The sequence below is a fragment of the Heterocephalus glaber genome, unplaced genomic scaffold, assembly GCF_053883595.1.
Source record: "Heterocephalus glaber isolate CG9 unplaced genomic scaffold, H.glaber_assembly_v1.0 deba00001729, whole genome shotgun sequence".
Classification (NCBI taxonomy): Eukaryota; Metazoa; Chordata; class Mammalia; order Rodentia; family Bathyergidae; genus Heterocephalus; species Heterocephalus glaber.
In genome coordinates, this window is record NW_028258440.1 from 9,508,757 (window position 1) to 9,524,156 (window position 15,400).

Below are 15,400 nucleotides of genomic sequence, written 5' to 3' on the forward strand. Positions count from 1 at the left end.
GAATGATCATTAAGAGGAGAAAGAGGAAGAGGATACTGTTGTCCGCAATCCTGCTCACAGACCTAGGTTTGGGAGCCCAGACCGGGAGGGTAAGGCGCAGAGTCACCAGTCGACTCCGGGGAGGTTTCAAGAGCGCTTCCGCTTTATTGAGGAACTACACAAGCTTATATAGCAGAATAAAAGGGCAATTACATAGGCGGGGTTATAACAGCTTTATCCTTGGCATAATTTGATTGGATGGAAAGGGATATAATTATACACAATGGAGAACATATGACATCCTCTTATTAGTTAAATTTATTTTAAACCATATGGGGTGATCATCTGGGAGAGGCAAAGGATTCACGACCCAAAGAGTGAGGAGGTATGGTCGACTTGATCTAGTTTCTACACACTGGAGTGAGCTTGCTCAACTCTGTTTTCTGTCTCTGAGCATGCTCAAAAGACTGGAGTGCAGCGTACTTGACCCAGCCAGACCTGAACTTCTCCTTCAGGATACTTGGGAAATGTAGTTATATTTGTAAAAGGATAAAAATTTCAGTAACTTCGCAAAAATGACCACTTATGATTTGTTGTACATAAAGGTGACTACAATGAATAATATTAGATTGTATATTTCAAAATTGTTAAAATAATATGTTCTATATCTAAATGTTTTCACGAAAAACAATAGGTAACCAACTATAGAAATGATCCCTGAAAGTAGGCCACACTCGTAAGTGAAATGAATAGGAGACATATGTGTAAATACCGAATAGTTTCTCTGGTGTGAAATTGTAAATGAGGATCAAAATATATAATAGCTAATGTGAAATAGGAAGAAAGGGTCCAAAAGGGAAGTGGACGGGGAAGTGGGAGGGCTGGGGTTAAGAAAGACGGGAAAGGAAAAAAATATGAGAAAAGGAAAAAATGGAAACAGTCTTTGTAAATAGCAAGGGGTGGAGGTGTTGAAGGGAGGGCAGGGAAATGGGGAAAAAATAAGAACCAAGAAACGTCATGTAAAGGTACAAATTCCCAATGATGGTCCACGGGTTAGCTAGGCAGCATGAAGCTCCTCAGCTGCATTCTGGTTCCTGCCCATGGCACGGTGCAGTCCCAGGAGTGGTTTGGAGCCCCGCCTTCAACCGGTGCTCCACAAGGCCCAATTCCATCCTCCCGGCACTGCCCCACCTTCTGGCTCTTCTGCTACCTGGTCCCACACTCCAGAGTAACAGGGGATTATACTTCACATAGTTAAATGTGATAGATTAAAAATTACCACAAATTGTCATTTTCTAAGCTGTGTTTGATGCTATGGTATTGCTGATTGCAGCATTTGGCCTAACATGTTGTGATTGATCTAATCAGTTTTCCTTCCTGGTATAAGGAAAATAAAATAGGCTCAGAGTCATTAGAGCCTCAAAACCTAAACACAAGCCATATCTGGAAGACACCTCTGAAAAGCAATCATTCCACAAGGGTTTTAAACACAAGCAACAAAGATACCTGCATTAAGCAATTGTGAAATATCAACCCAGGAATTAAACCAAGGACAGTACCAAAAACAAAAATGAGAAGACATTTAAGCAAGGCACAGATGCAGGCTTCCACCTCATGAAAAGGAAATTCTCGGGGAAATGAGGTGGAAAAGTCAGATAATCAACCACCTGGACACCCTGAACTGATAGCACAGGAAGTAACAAAGCAGATACACGAGGCTCTAGAAAAATTCAAAGCAGGAATAACCTCCCAGGTAAATACAGAAATGGTGAGTAGAGTGAAAGACATGAATAGAGGCTCTAGAGCAGAAACAGATAAGAAAATAGATGAGATGAGAAACATGCTGGAAGCCATGAATGCCCAGCATCAGAAAGAAATGGAAAACATGATCGCCCAACATAAGAAAGAAATGGAATCCATCAAACAGATTCAAACAGATATTCAGGAGATCAAAAACTCCATTGAAAGCATGCAGAGCAGACTAAGAGTATCTGAAGACAGAATATCAGATATAGAAGACAGGATTGCAGTTAAGGACCATGAAAACAGAGATTTCTTAAAAATAGTAAGGGACCATGAGAAATCAATCCAACAGCTGCTAGATGATGCAAAGAAGAATAACATAAGACCGATAGCAGTCCACAAAAAAACAGGAGAAAGTACAATTGATATAAAAAAACTGTTCACAGAAGTAATAGTAGAAAACTTCCCAGATAAAGGTGTAGAATTGGACACACAGATAAGGGAAGCATATAGAACTGCACCCAGGCATGGTCAAAAAATTCACACCTAGACATATAATATTCAGGATCCCAGAAACCCAACAGAAGAACCAAATTCTACAGGCAGTTAGAGAAAAGAAATAAATCACCTACAAAAGAAAGTCCATCAGAATCACGACAGATTTCTCAACACAAACCCTCAAATCAAGGAGAGCCTGGAGTGAAGTATTTCAAGCCTTAAAAGAAAATAACTTCCAACCTAGACTGTTGTATCCAGCAAAATTATCTTTCAAAATCGGTGGGGAAATTAGATACTTTCATGACAAAGAACACCTGAGAAATTTCATGAACACCAAACCAGCACTCCAAACAATTTTATGCAATATCCTAGAAAAAGACAATGAAGGTCGCAACTTCATGAAGGTCAACAGACAGAAAGCACCATGCAAGGTAAGGTACTAAAAAAATAAGAAAAGACCCAAGAATAATAAAACGTCATGGGAAGAATGAGTCAATATCTCTCAATTATAACTATCAATGTTAATGGCCTCAATTCACCAGTCAAACGAAACAGACTGACAGAATGGATTAAGAAGCAAAACCCAGCAATATGCTGTATACGTGAACACACCTAACTCAAAAGGAAATTCATAGAATGAAAGTAAAAGGATGGAAAACATTTCTCCATGCAACAGGAACCCAGACAAAAGCAGGGGTAGCAAGCTTATTTGCAGACAAAGTAGATTTCAAACCAAAACTAATTAAGAGAGACAAAGATGGTCACTACATCCTTGTGAAGGGAACAATCCAAGAGGAAGAGATGACAATCCTAAATATTTATGCACCAAATATGAATGCCCCCAACTATAAAAAACAAATATTAATGGACGTGAAAAACCAAATAAACAATAACATAATTGTAGTGGGGGACCTCAACACCCCTCTATCACAAATAGACAGATCACCTAGGAAAAAATTAAAAATGAAATTCTAGAACTGAACCAAGCTATTGAACAAATGGACTTAATAGATGTTTATAGAGTGCTCCACCCCACAAAATCAGAATGCATATTCTTTTCAGCTGCACACGGGTCATTCTCCAAAATAGATCACATGCTAGCTCATAGGGTAAATCTAAATAAATGTAAAAGAATTCAAGTTATCCCCTGTATATTATCAGACCATAGTGCAAGAAAATTGGAGATCAATAGCATAAGAAACCACAAAACACCCACAAACACATGGAAATTGAATAACACTCTCCTGAACAACCAATGGGTCACAGAGGAAATTAAGGAACAAATTACACAGTTTCTGCAAGTAAATGATAATGCCCGTACAACACCCAGGAATCTGTGAGACACAATGAAAGCAGTTCTATGTGGGAAATTCATAGCAGTGAATGCCCATATTAGGACACCAGAGAGAACTCAGTCAAATAACCTATTGCAGAACCTCAAGCTCATAGAAAAAGAAGAGCATAAAAAACCCAAAGCTCATAAAAGAAAGGAAATTATAAAGATCTGAGCAGAAATCAATGCAATGGAGACTAAGAGAATGATACAAAAAATCAAAGAATCAAAGAGCTGGTTTTTTGAAAGAATAAATAAAATTTATAAATCGTTAGCCAAACTTATCAAAAAAAGGAAAGAAAAGGCTCAAATCAATGCAATTAAGAATGAAAAAGGTGAAGCCACAACAGATCCAGCAGAAATTCAGAGGATCATCAATACCTACTTTGAAAACCTGTACCTTAATAAAATGAAAAACACAGAAGAAATGGACAGATTCCTAGATACATGCAAATTGCCAAAGTTAAATGAAGAAGATATAGAAATTCTAAACACCCCAATAACAATGAGTGAAATTGAAAGTGCAATAAAACATTTATCAACAAAGAAAAGCCCAAGTCCTGATGGGTTCACTGGTAAATTCTACAAGACATTTAAAGAAGAATTATTGCCATTACTCTTTAAACTCATCAAGGAAATTGAAAGGGAAGCAAGGCTTCCAAATTCATTCCTGGAAGCAAGTGTTACTTTGATCCCAAAACCAGGGAAAGACCCATCCCAAAAAGACAATTATAGACCAATCTCCCTAAAGAACATAGATGCAAAAATCCTCAACAAGATACTGGCAAACAGAATACAGAGGGTCATCAAGAAGATCATACACCCTGATCAAGTCAGATTTATCCCAGGGATGCAAGAATGGTTCAACATCCATAAATCAATAAATGTAATACACTATATTAACAGAGTCAAGGACAAAATCCATATGATCATCTCAGTAGATGCAGAAAAGGCACTTGACAAAATCCTGCACCCATTCATGATAAAAACGCTACAAAAAATCGGAATAGAAGGTCTTTATCTCAACCTGATTAAGGCTATCTATGAAAAACCAACAGCCAACATCATACTAAATGGTCAAAAACTGAAAATTTTCACGATAAAATCAGGAAGAAGACAAGAATGCCCACTATCACCACTCCTGTTCAATATTTTTCTGGAAAAATTAGCCATAGCAATTAGACAAGAGAAAGAAATACAAGGAATAAAGATAGGAAAGGAAGAAGTGAAACCGTCATTATTTGCTGATGATGTGATACTTTACATAGACGACCCCCAAAACTCAGTCAAAAGCCTTCTAGACCTAGGGCTGGGGATTTAGCTCAGTGGTTTCATCACCTGCTGTGCAAGCACAAGGACCCAAGTTAAATCCCCGTTACCCCCCCCAAAAAAAAGCCTTCTAGACCTAATTGACACATTCAATAGAGTAGCTGGATATAAGGTCAACACTCAAAAAAAAAAATAGCCTTCTTACACACAAATAGCAGAACCATTGAGAGAGAAATTCGGGAAATAATCCCTTTTACAATAGCAGCTAAAAAAATGAAATATTTAGGAATCAACCTAACAAAGGAAGCAAAAGACCTCTACACTGAAAACTACAGCACCCTGAAGAAGGAGATCAAAGAGGATATAAGAAAATGGAAAGATATCCCTTGGTCCTGGGTAGGAAGAATCAATATAGTGACTATGGCCATACTTCCAAAACTACTAAATAGATTTAATGGAATACCAATTGAAATTCCAACAATATACTTCACAGAACTAGAGAAAACAATTCAAAAATTCATTTGGAAGCAGAAGAAACCTAGAGTAGCAAAAGCAATTCTAGGCAACAGAGACATGGCTGGGGGTATCACAATCCCCAACTTGAAATTATACTACAAAGCTTCTGTGATAAAAACAGCATGGTATTGGCAAAGAAACAGACCCAAAGATCAGTGGAATAGATTAGAAGATGTAGAAACAACTCCAGACATGCTCAACCACCTCATCTTTGACAAAGGAGCCAATCGCCCTCATTGGAGAAAAGATAGCCTGTTCAATAAATGGTGTTGGAAAAACTGGATTTGAACCTTCCAAAGATTAAAACTAGACCCATACCTATCACAGTGCACTAAACTAAGATTAAAGTGGATTAAAGAGCTAAGTATCAAGACAGAAACACTAAACTTGCTGAAAGATAAGTTAGGTAGATCTCTCAATGAGATTGGCAAAGGAAAATACTTTATGAACAAAACTTCAGTAGCAGGGGAGCTAACACAAAGAATCAACAACTGGGATCTCATCTTATTAAAAAGCTTCTGCACTGCAAGAGAAATTACCAACAGAGCTAAGAGACAACCTACAATATGGGAAGAAATTTTTACCAGCTGTACCTCAGACAAAGGTCTACTATCTAGAATATATTAAGAATTGAAAAAAATCAGAACCCCCCCCCCCAAATTCAAAGTCCCAATTCAAAAATGGGCATCCGAAATTAACAGACATTTCTCAGACAAAGAAGTAAAAATAGCAAATAAATACATGAAAAAATGTTCAACATCACTGGTCATTTGAGAGATGCAGATGAAAACAACACTGAGATTCCACCTCACCCCACAAAGAATGGCTGCTATCAAGAAATCAACCAATAACAAATGCTGGCAGGGGTGTGGAGAGAAGGAACCCTTCTCCATTGTTGGTGGGAGTGCAGACTGGTGCAACCACTGTGGAAATCCTTATGGAGATACCTCAAAGAACTAGGACTACAGGTCCCATTTGACCCAGCTATTCCCCTACTGGGTGCCCTCCCCAAAGAATTAAAAGAATCATACCACAGTGATATATGTGCACCTATGTTTATAGCAGCACAGTTTGTAATAGCTAAGGTTTGGAAACAGCCCAAATGCCCATCAACTGGAAATTGGATAAAGAAGATGTGGGGTTTTTTTTATAAAATGGAGTACTACTCAGCCATAAAGAGTGAGAAACTAGAGATATTTATAGCTAAATGAATTCATATTGAGGCCATACTCTTAAGTGGAATAAATAGGACACACATGTGTAAATACTGAATAGTATCTCTAGTGTGAGAAACTGAAAGTGTAAATAAGGAGGAACATGATTAAAATGAATAATTGATAATTTGAAATAGACAGAGGTCCAAAGGGGTAGGGGTGGTTGGAGGGGAATGGGAAGGGAAGGAAGGAAAGGAAAAATTATGAGAAAGAAAAAAAAATGGAAATAAATCTATGTAAATAGGGAAGGGTGGTGGGGGTGAAGGGCACATAGGTAATGGGGGAAAACATAAAAACTAAGATACATCATGTTCAGGTACAATTACCCAATGATAAATGTAAATGTATTGCATACCTAAAATGTTCCAATTAATGTATAAATAAAAAAACAAATTCCCAGTTATGAATGTTATCATATTGTATATCTAAAATGTACCAATAAACTTAATAAGTAAAAAACAATAAGTGTATAAACTGAGGTACTTTTCAATTAACCAGATTTAGTCAATACACAATGTAAATATAAAATTCTACATTGTGTCCTACAAAACATAAAATTATTTTTTGCAATTAAAAATAAAATTAAAAATAGAATAACAAACACAACTAAAGCAAAGCAAATATTCCTCAGGATATAATAGATAAATAGGGATATATTTCACAAAATTGAATACTATTCAGCAATACAATGTACAAACAACTGATATTTGATGTATAGTGTATTAATTTAAAAATGTGTATGGTGAGCATGAATGGTCATACACAGAAGAATACATATTTTATAAAACCAATTACATGATCTCCAGAAAAAAAAGTCAATGATTTTACTAGGAGTATTGACTGGGAAAATGGTTGACTAGGAACGAACATCTCTGAGTGTGATGAACGTGTAATACTGCTCTAGGTAGTGGCTATAAGAGTGTATACAAAGGTAGAATTTCCTTTAAAAGTATGCATTTTACTATAAAAGATTTATGCTTTAACAGAAAATGCAAAAATATAAAGCAATAAAGAGGCAGATATCTAGTAAATGATGACATGTGTAAGATGTAGCCAAAGTTTTTATGTGAATAAATTACATAGGTAATTTATTTATATTTGCTTGACTGTAATATGTGTGGGTATGGATTTTGTTAATTATTATTTTTCATATTAAAATACATTTAAATCATGTGTTTCTTTTAACATAAGATTCCTAATGCCTAAGGAAACATATTTACAGCTCTCTTCACATAAATTATTAGCTTGTTAGATTGCAAAATATTTATCTAAGAATTTCTCAATCAGAGGATGATAATTTAGTTTAATAACTTGATCTCTTTTAAATTTTTAATTCTATAGTATCATGAAAGTCTCTCTGTGGATGCATTCACAGCCATGTTCTATGTTTTTTTTTTTTAATTCTTTTACAAGTATTCACATCCTGAAGCTAAAGTTGTATTGCAGCATTAAAGATAAACTATTAAACATTTTAACATATACACTGTGATAATCTCTGACTTGCTTAAAGTAATCTTTCTTGTCTTTTCCCTTTATAAAGAAATTTTTAAACTAGAGTGAGAATCGGACAACTATGTAAGTATTAGAAGCAAATAAAATGTAAAACAAGCTGTACAGGACTACATTACAGGAAAAGGCTTTTCAATGTGTGACTTTGTTCACAGAAATTTAAGGTGACATTTAAATGAATACTGAATTGTCAAAATAATAACGCTACCAATTGCATAGCCTCTAGTTTACTGACAATATTTGAAGATTTTGTTTCATTGGATAGCCTATTGTATTTGGACAGGTATATTTAATGAAATGTTGTTTATAGAGGTTTTCTGTAATACATAGCCTAATTACATGACTAGAACTATTATGGATATGGCAATCAGGACTTAATTACGAATATACAAATATCTCCTTCTCTTTGTGGCAATTAGTAGTTAAACATAAGTGGATTGCCAAGATAATTAGAGTTTTAGCATTTATGGCCCAGAGGCCATTAATTGTAATTACTTTAAAAAGGAATCATTATAAAATATACATAACATTTTACCACTTTTTATGTCACATTTAACATGTTTTATGATGTGTTACATAAACACAGAATAATATTAGCATATAGAAATACATGAAGAAATAGCCATAAACACATATATTTCTGTTTTATAAAGATAACCATTGTTAATATTTTATCATAACTTCAGCACTTTGATGCTGAAATATATTTCTATGTATATGCAGATGGTTAAATATTATTATAGCCTACATAATGTTTAAATTGCCTTTTAAATCAATATGATATGATTATGCTGTTCATATTACTTCTTGCCCAGACATGCTAGAAAAAGGAATTCTTATTTTCAATATAGTTTTCTCTTTTAAGGTAATTGTCAAATAAATAGAATGTAATTTTTTGTGTGTGTGGAACCAGGGATTGAACTCAGAACCTTGTGCTTTGTGAGGCAGGCGCGGTGCCACTGAGCTAAATCCCCAGCTCCCAATAGAGTGTAATTTTTTAAAGTAAATATTTTATCAATTTCACCAATACATTTACATTCAAATTAAAGATGATAAATTTTCAATAAGACTTCAAAACGATCTCATAAATCTATATGACATAGTACATAATTTATAAATAAAAATCAGAAAACTATTCAGTGAGTAAAAAATCTAGTTAGTTGGAGGTAAGCTTTTGTATAAATATATATATTATTTTATGTAGTTATTTATTGTGACAGGTAACTGTGGTGTCCACTTGTATAAGAAATGCCTAGCTGATTGGTTTAGCACAGTTCTGGGTGATTGATTTACTGAGGGCAGAGGACTCATGAGCCCTGGTTATGGGTCACTCCAACCAATAGGCTTGTAGCCTGAATAGAATAAAAAGGAAAAGAAGAAGCAAGTCTCGCTTTGGAGGTCTGTTTGAAGGAGCTTGTAGTCATTGCCATTGTCATTGTATGCTCCTTTTCTGGCTTCTAGCATAGACTCATCAGGCTTAAAGTGCAGACTCTCTATCCAACCTTCAGAACAGACCCTTTAGCTTCCTGACACGAACTTGCAGAAGACTCTCCCGTGAGAAATAGGCCTTCTACTTTTTTTTTTGTTTTTTTAGGTACCAGGGATCAAACTTGGGACTTTGTGCTTGCAAGGCAGGTGCTGGAACCACTGAGCTAAATCCCTGGCCCAAGGCCTTCTACTTTTGACTGGATCTTTCAGATCTCTAGTATGCAGATGACTTGTATATTCTTCCACACCTGACTCTGTAGGCAGTCATTGTGAGCTTATTTTATAAATCCTTTATATTCCATATATATTCTGTTCCTCCAGTGAACACCAACCAACCCAGATTTTGGTATCGAGAGTGGCTTTTGAGAAACAGAATTGTAAGGATGAACTTTTGGTTCCCAGAGTAGGCATTCTTAAAGCTGTCATGGTCTCTCCTTCTGATAATGTGAGGAATACTGTAGTCCACATTGTGAACTGTTTAACATAATACACAATGTGGATCCATTTGATTATCCCAGCTGACCACTTGTGAGATGTAAGGAATTTAGTGACTCAATGTACAATACCTTTTAATATTTCTGACTGTGAGAAATGCGATACTGGCTGGTTGCTCTTAGCATATCTGGACAAATTACTAAAGGAAAATCCAAGCATGAATAAAAATCCAATGTCTTCTAAGTGTAAAGACAGATTAATAAAGGAAAATAAGAAGCTCAAAAATTGAAATTCTCAGCTCCAGGCACATAAAAATGATCTAAAAATTTCTAACTGGGTCATGAAAGAGAATCTTCTTTTCTTTATCTGCAGGGCTGAGACTGAAGAAAACCAAGCATAAGGCTTCATAATTTTACTTGCTTTGATAGCGCATAAGATTAATACTCATCCTCAAATGGTATCTGAAGTAAAAGTGAGGGCATTGATCAGAAAAGAATAGGATGCAATAAATTGGGATGGAAGATGTTTGGGAGTATCCTGATGAAGCTGGGGACATTGAGCTCCTAAATCATAGAGATTATTTTGCAAGAGGAAGAATTTCCCCACTCACAGTGGTAGAGACATCCCCACCCCTACCCCTTGTGGCATTGGCTTTTCCTCCTATTCTTGAGGAAACTAATCTTGTGTTTCCTGATGCAGTTAGCAAGCATGATAATGTTGACCCTCCTCAGGATCCATCCTCACCACCTACTTTTGCCTCTAGGCCTACAACCAAGCTCAAATCCCAGAAGACTCCTAAAAATGAGGTACACAGTGTGACTCATGAGGAGGTCTGCTATATTCCCAAAGAATTTCTTGAATTTTTTAAACTTTTATAAGCAGAGCTATGACTAACAAATATAAGAATGGATTTTAAGGGCTTGGGATAATGGTGGGGAAAAACATACAGCTGGATCAAGCTGTTGTTCAATATAGGCCCATTAAGTAGAGATTCTGAATTTTATCTTTTAGCTCATGGAATTACAAAAGGTATTAATAATTTATTTGGCTGGTCAGCAGAAGTATAGATCAAAAGTTGGCACACTGTAAATGAGCATGAGTTGCCTGATATTACTTGGTTTACTGCTGATGAGGGGATTCAAAGGTTCAGGTAAATAAGAATGCTGGAGTAAATATGTCATAATAAACCTAATCCTCCACAATGGGATGATCCAGAAGATGCACCCTTCATGAATATCTTAAAACTATTTGTACAGAGAGCACCAGCATCCCTGAAGAGCTCTGTCATTGCTCTGCTGTGTGTGCCAGACCTTACAGTGGGAAATATAGTCACTCAGTTTGGAAACTTAAGGGCAGCAGGTGCAATTTGATCTCAGAGTTTCAGATGTCAAGTGGCAGTACACAATTATCAAAGACAAGGTGCCCTTACTCACCAAAATGGACAGCAGAAGCAGAGCAATCATCAGAAATGTCTGACATGTGATAGCATTGGCTGATTAGCCATGGTCTTCTCAAAAGTGAAATAGAAAAACTACTACATTTTTATTAGAATTATATGTAATCAGAAACTTTTAAGTGCAAATGAACAAAGACCTACCTCAAATCATGGTAACAGAGAATCATGGCCCATCAACCAATTCCCAGATTTAAAACACTTTACAGAACAAAACCCCTTGAATAAAAGAATGAGGAAGTTTGAGGAAGTTTCCTGGTGTATTACCAAAAATTTATACTGCCAATCTTTCTTCCATCCTTCCTCAAAGGAACCAAAGGCCTTTTGCATGAGGAACTGCCCACTGTGGAAAGGGAAATAATTTGACATTTAGGGGTCTACTGAACACTGGTTTTAAACTAACACTGATTCCATGGGATCACAAACATATCTGTGACCCTCCAGTAAGAGTAGGGGGCTGTGGAGTTCAGGTGGTCAATAGAGTTTTAGCAAAGGTACAATTAACCAGAAGGTCCCTGAATCCATCCTGTAGTTATTTCCACAGTTCCAGAATGAATAATTGAGACAGATATAGTTAATTCTTAGCATAATCTTCACATTGGTTCTCTGAACTGTAATGTGAGAGTTATTATGGTTGGAAAGGCCAAATGAAAGCCATTACAGTTTCTTATATCTGAAAAATAGTAAACCAAAAAGAGTATTGCCCCCTGGAGGGACTGCAGAGATTAATGCCAATATCAAGTATTTGAAAGATGCAGAGATAGTGGTTCCCAGCACATCCTTATGTAATACTCCAATTTGGCTTGTGCATAAGACAATTGGGTCTTAGAGAATGATGGCGGATTACCGTAAGCTCAACCAAGTGATGACTAATTGCTACCTCTGTAATAGTTGTAGTTTCCTTGCTTTAGAAGAATAGCATGTCTCCTGGTATGTGGTATGTAGCTATTGCTTTGGCAAATGCCAACTTTTTCATACCTATCCATAAGGCCCACAAGAAACAATTTCCTTTTTAGCTGGCAAGACCAGCAAAACAATTTCATTGTCTACCTCAGGGTTATATTAACTCTCCAGCCCTGTCACATTTTACTTCACAGGGACCTTGATAGCCTTTCCTTCCACAAGATATTACACTGTTCCATTATATTCATAACAATAGGCTGCTTGGATCAAGTGAGTGGGAGGTACAAAACACTCTGGACTTGTAGTAAAGCATTTGTATGCCAGGAGATGGGAAATAAATCAAACTAAATTTCAAAGTCCCTTCACCCCAGTAAAAGTTATAGGAGTCCAGTGGTGTGGGGAATGCATATATCCCTTCTTAGGTGTGGGATACTTTGTTGCATACAGCCAGAAAAACAGGTACGATGCCTAGTAGAGATATTTGGATTTTGGAGGCAGCATATTGCTCACTTAGGTGATTTACTCCAGCTCATTTACTGTGTGATTCAAAAAGCTGCTATTTTTGAATGCAGTCCAGAACAAGAGAAGGCCTTGAAACCGGTCCCAGCTGATGTGCAGGCTGCTCTGCCACTGGGACCATATGATCAAACAGATGCAATGGTATTTGATGTGTCAGTGGCAGATAGGGATATTGTTTGGAGTCTCTCACAAGCCACCATAGATGAATTGAAGTGGAGGCCTTTAGGATTTAGAATGGCTTTGCCATCATCTGCAAACAAATACACTCCCTTTGAAAAGTAGCTTCTGGCCTGCTACTTGTCCTTAGTGAAAATAGAATGCTTGACCATGGGACACCAGATTTCCATGCCACTTAGCCTGCCCATCATGAACTTAATATTACCCGATCCACCAAGTCATAAAGTTGTATGTGCACAGAAAATCCATGATTAAATAAATGTGGCACATATGTGACTGAGCCTGAGCAGGTCCAGAGTGCACAAATAAGTTACAGGAAGAAGTTGAACTAATACCCATGGTTCCTAGTCCTGCTATGCATCCTTCAGTTCCCCTGCAGCAGAGTCTATGGCTTCATATTATCAGCTGACAGAGGATCAAAAGGTGAAGGCCTGGTTTATAGATCATTTTGGGCATTATGCATGCACCACCTAAAAGTGGACAGTTGCAGAACTACAGCCTCTTTCCAGGACATCCCTGAAGGACAGCAGTGAAGGTAAATCTTCAGTGTTAAATCTTCTGACATTCCAACTCATCATACACTTGGAAGAAAAAAATGGCCAGATGTGGTACTATATGCTGTTTCATGGGCTGTATAGCCAATGGTCTGGCTGGGTTGTCTGGGACTTGGAAGGAACATGACAGTAAAATTGATGACAAAGATATTAGTGAAAAAGGTACATGGATAGACCTATCCATATGGCTGCAGGATGTAAAAAGATTTGTGTACCATGAAAATGCTCATCAAAAAGTGACCTCAGCATAAGGTGACTTTAATAATCAAGTGGATGCTATGATCCATTCTGTAGACAACAGTCAACTTTTCCCTTTAGCTACCCCTGTCATTGCCCAATGAGCTCATGGACAAAGTGGCCATAGTATCAGGGATGGAGGCTATGCATGGACTCAGAAATGTGAATTTCCACTCATCAAGGCTAATCTGGCTAAATGGACTGCTGAATGTCAAATCCATCAACAGCAGAGACCACCACTGAGTCCTCAATATGGCACTGTTCCCTAGTGTGATTAGCCTGCAACCTGCATCAGTTTGATTATATTGGACCACTTACTTTTATCATGAAAAGTGAAGTGATTTGTTTTTACCAGCATAGATACTTATTCTGGGTATGAATTTGCCTTCCCTGTTCATAATACTTCTGCCAAAACTACCATATGTGGATGTACCGAATGCCTTATCCACCACCATGGTATGCAACACAGCATTGCTTCTGACCAAGGTACACATTTCATGACCAAAGAAATGAGGCTCATTCTCATGGAATTTACTGGTCTTCCCATGTTCCTCACCCTCTAGAAGTAGCTAGATTTATAGAAATGTGAAATTTCTTTTTGAAAATAGTTTCAGCATCAGCTAGGTGGCAATACCTTCCAGGGCTGAGGGAAAGTTATTCAAAAGGGTGTTTATGCTTTGAATCAACATCCATTATATGACACCATGCCTCCAGCAGCCAAGATTCATAGGTACAGGAATCAAGGGGTGGAAGTGGGATTTATACCACTCACCATTACCCAGGGTGATCCAATAGCAGAATTTCTGCTTTCTGTTCTCACAACCATATCCTCTGCTGGCTTAGAAGTCTTAGCTCCAGAGCAGAGAAGCCTTGCTCCCAGAAGCACAATGATTTCATTGAACTGGCAGCTAAGACTTCTCCCTGGTCATTTTGAGCTTCTCATTCTTCTGAGTAAATGAGCTAAAACTGAGTTATAGTATTTGTAGGGCTGATTGATCCAGACTATCAAGGGAGATATTCGACTATTGCTCCACTATGGAGGGAAGAAAGAATATACATGGATTGCAGAAGATCCCTTAGGGTCCCTTCTAGTATTATCCTGCCCTATTATTAAGGTCAATGGGAAACTACAACAACCAATCCAAACAGGATGACAAATGGCCAAAAACTTTCAGAAATGAATGTATGGTTTAACCCACCAGGAAAAGAACCAAGACCTTCTGAGGTGCTGGTTGAAGGCACAGGAAATACAAAGTGGCTTGTAGAAGAAAGTAAATATAAGTACTAGTTATGACCAAATGACTTGTCATAGAAATGAAGATTTTAACTGTAATTTATCCCTCCTATTTTGTTAATATGCTTGTGCATATATACACATGTATTAAGCAGGAGTCTTTATTTTCTCTCTTTGTAACATAATATTGATAGACTTAATATTGATTCTTAAGTATTATTAAACTTATATTACAATGTTGCAATTATGAAGTATTAGAAATAAGAATCATCAAAAGAAAAACTTTGCCTTATATTCTGGGGAAAAATTAGTGCGGTTTCATTTGTACACAGGATACTT

The 15,400-nt window shown here is 36.9% G+C and overlaps 2 pseudogenes; both read left to right on the forward strand.

Annotated features, from left to right (window-relative positions):
- The first annotated feature begins 10,912 nt into the window (after positions 1 to 10,912).
- On the forward strand, positions 10,913 to 12,453 carry LOC101724966 (uncharacterized; annotated as a pseudogene).
- Positions 12,454 to 12,644: 191 nt separating this feature from the next.
- LOC147821584 (uncharacterized) lies at positions 12,645 to 14,786 on the forward strand (annotated as a pseudogene).
- The last annotated feature ends 614 nt before the right edge of the window (positions 14,787 to 15,400 follow it).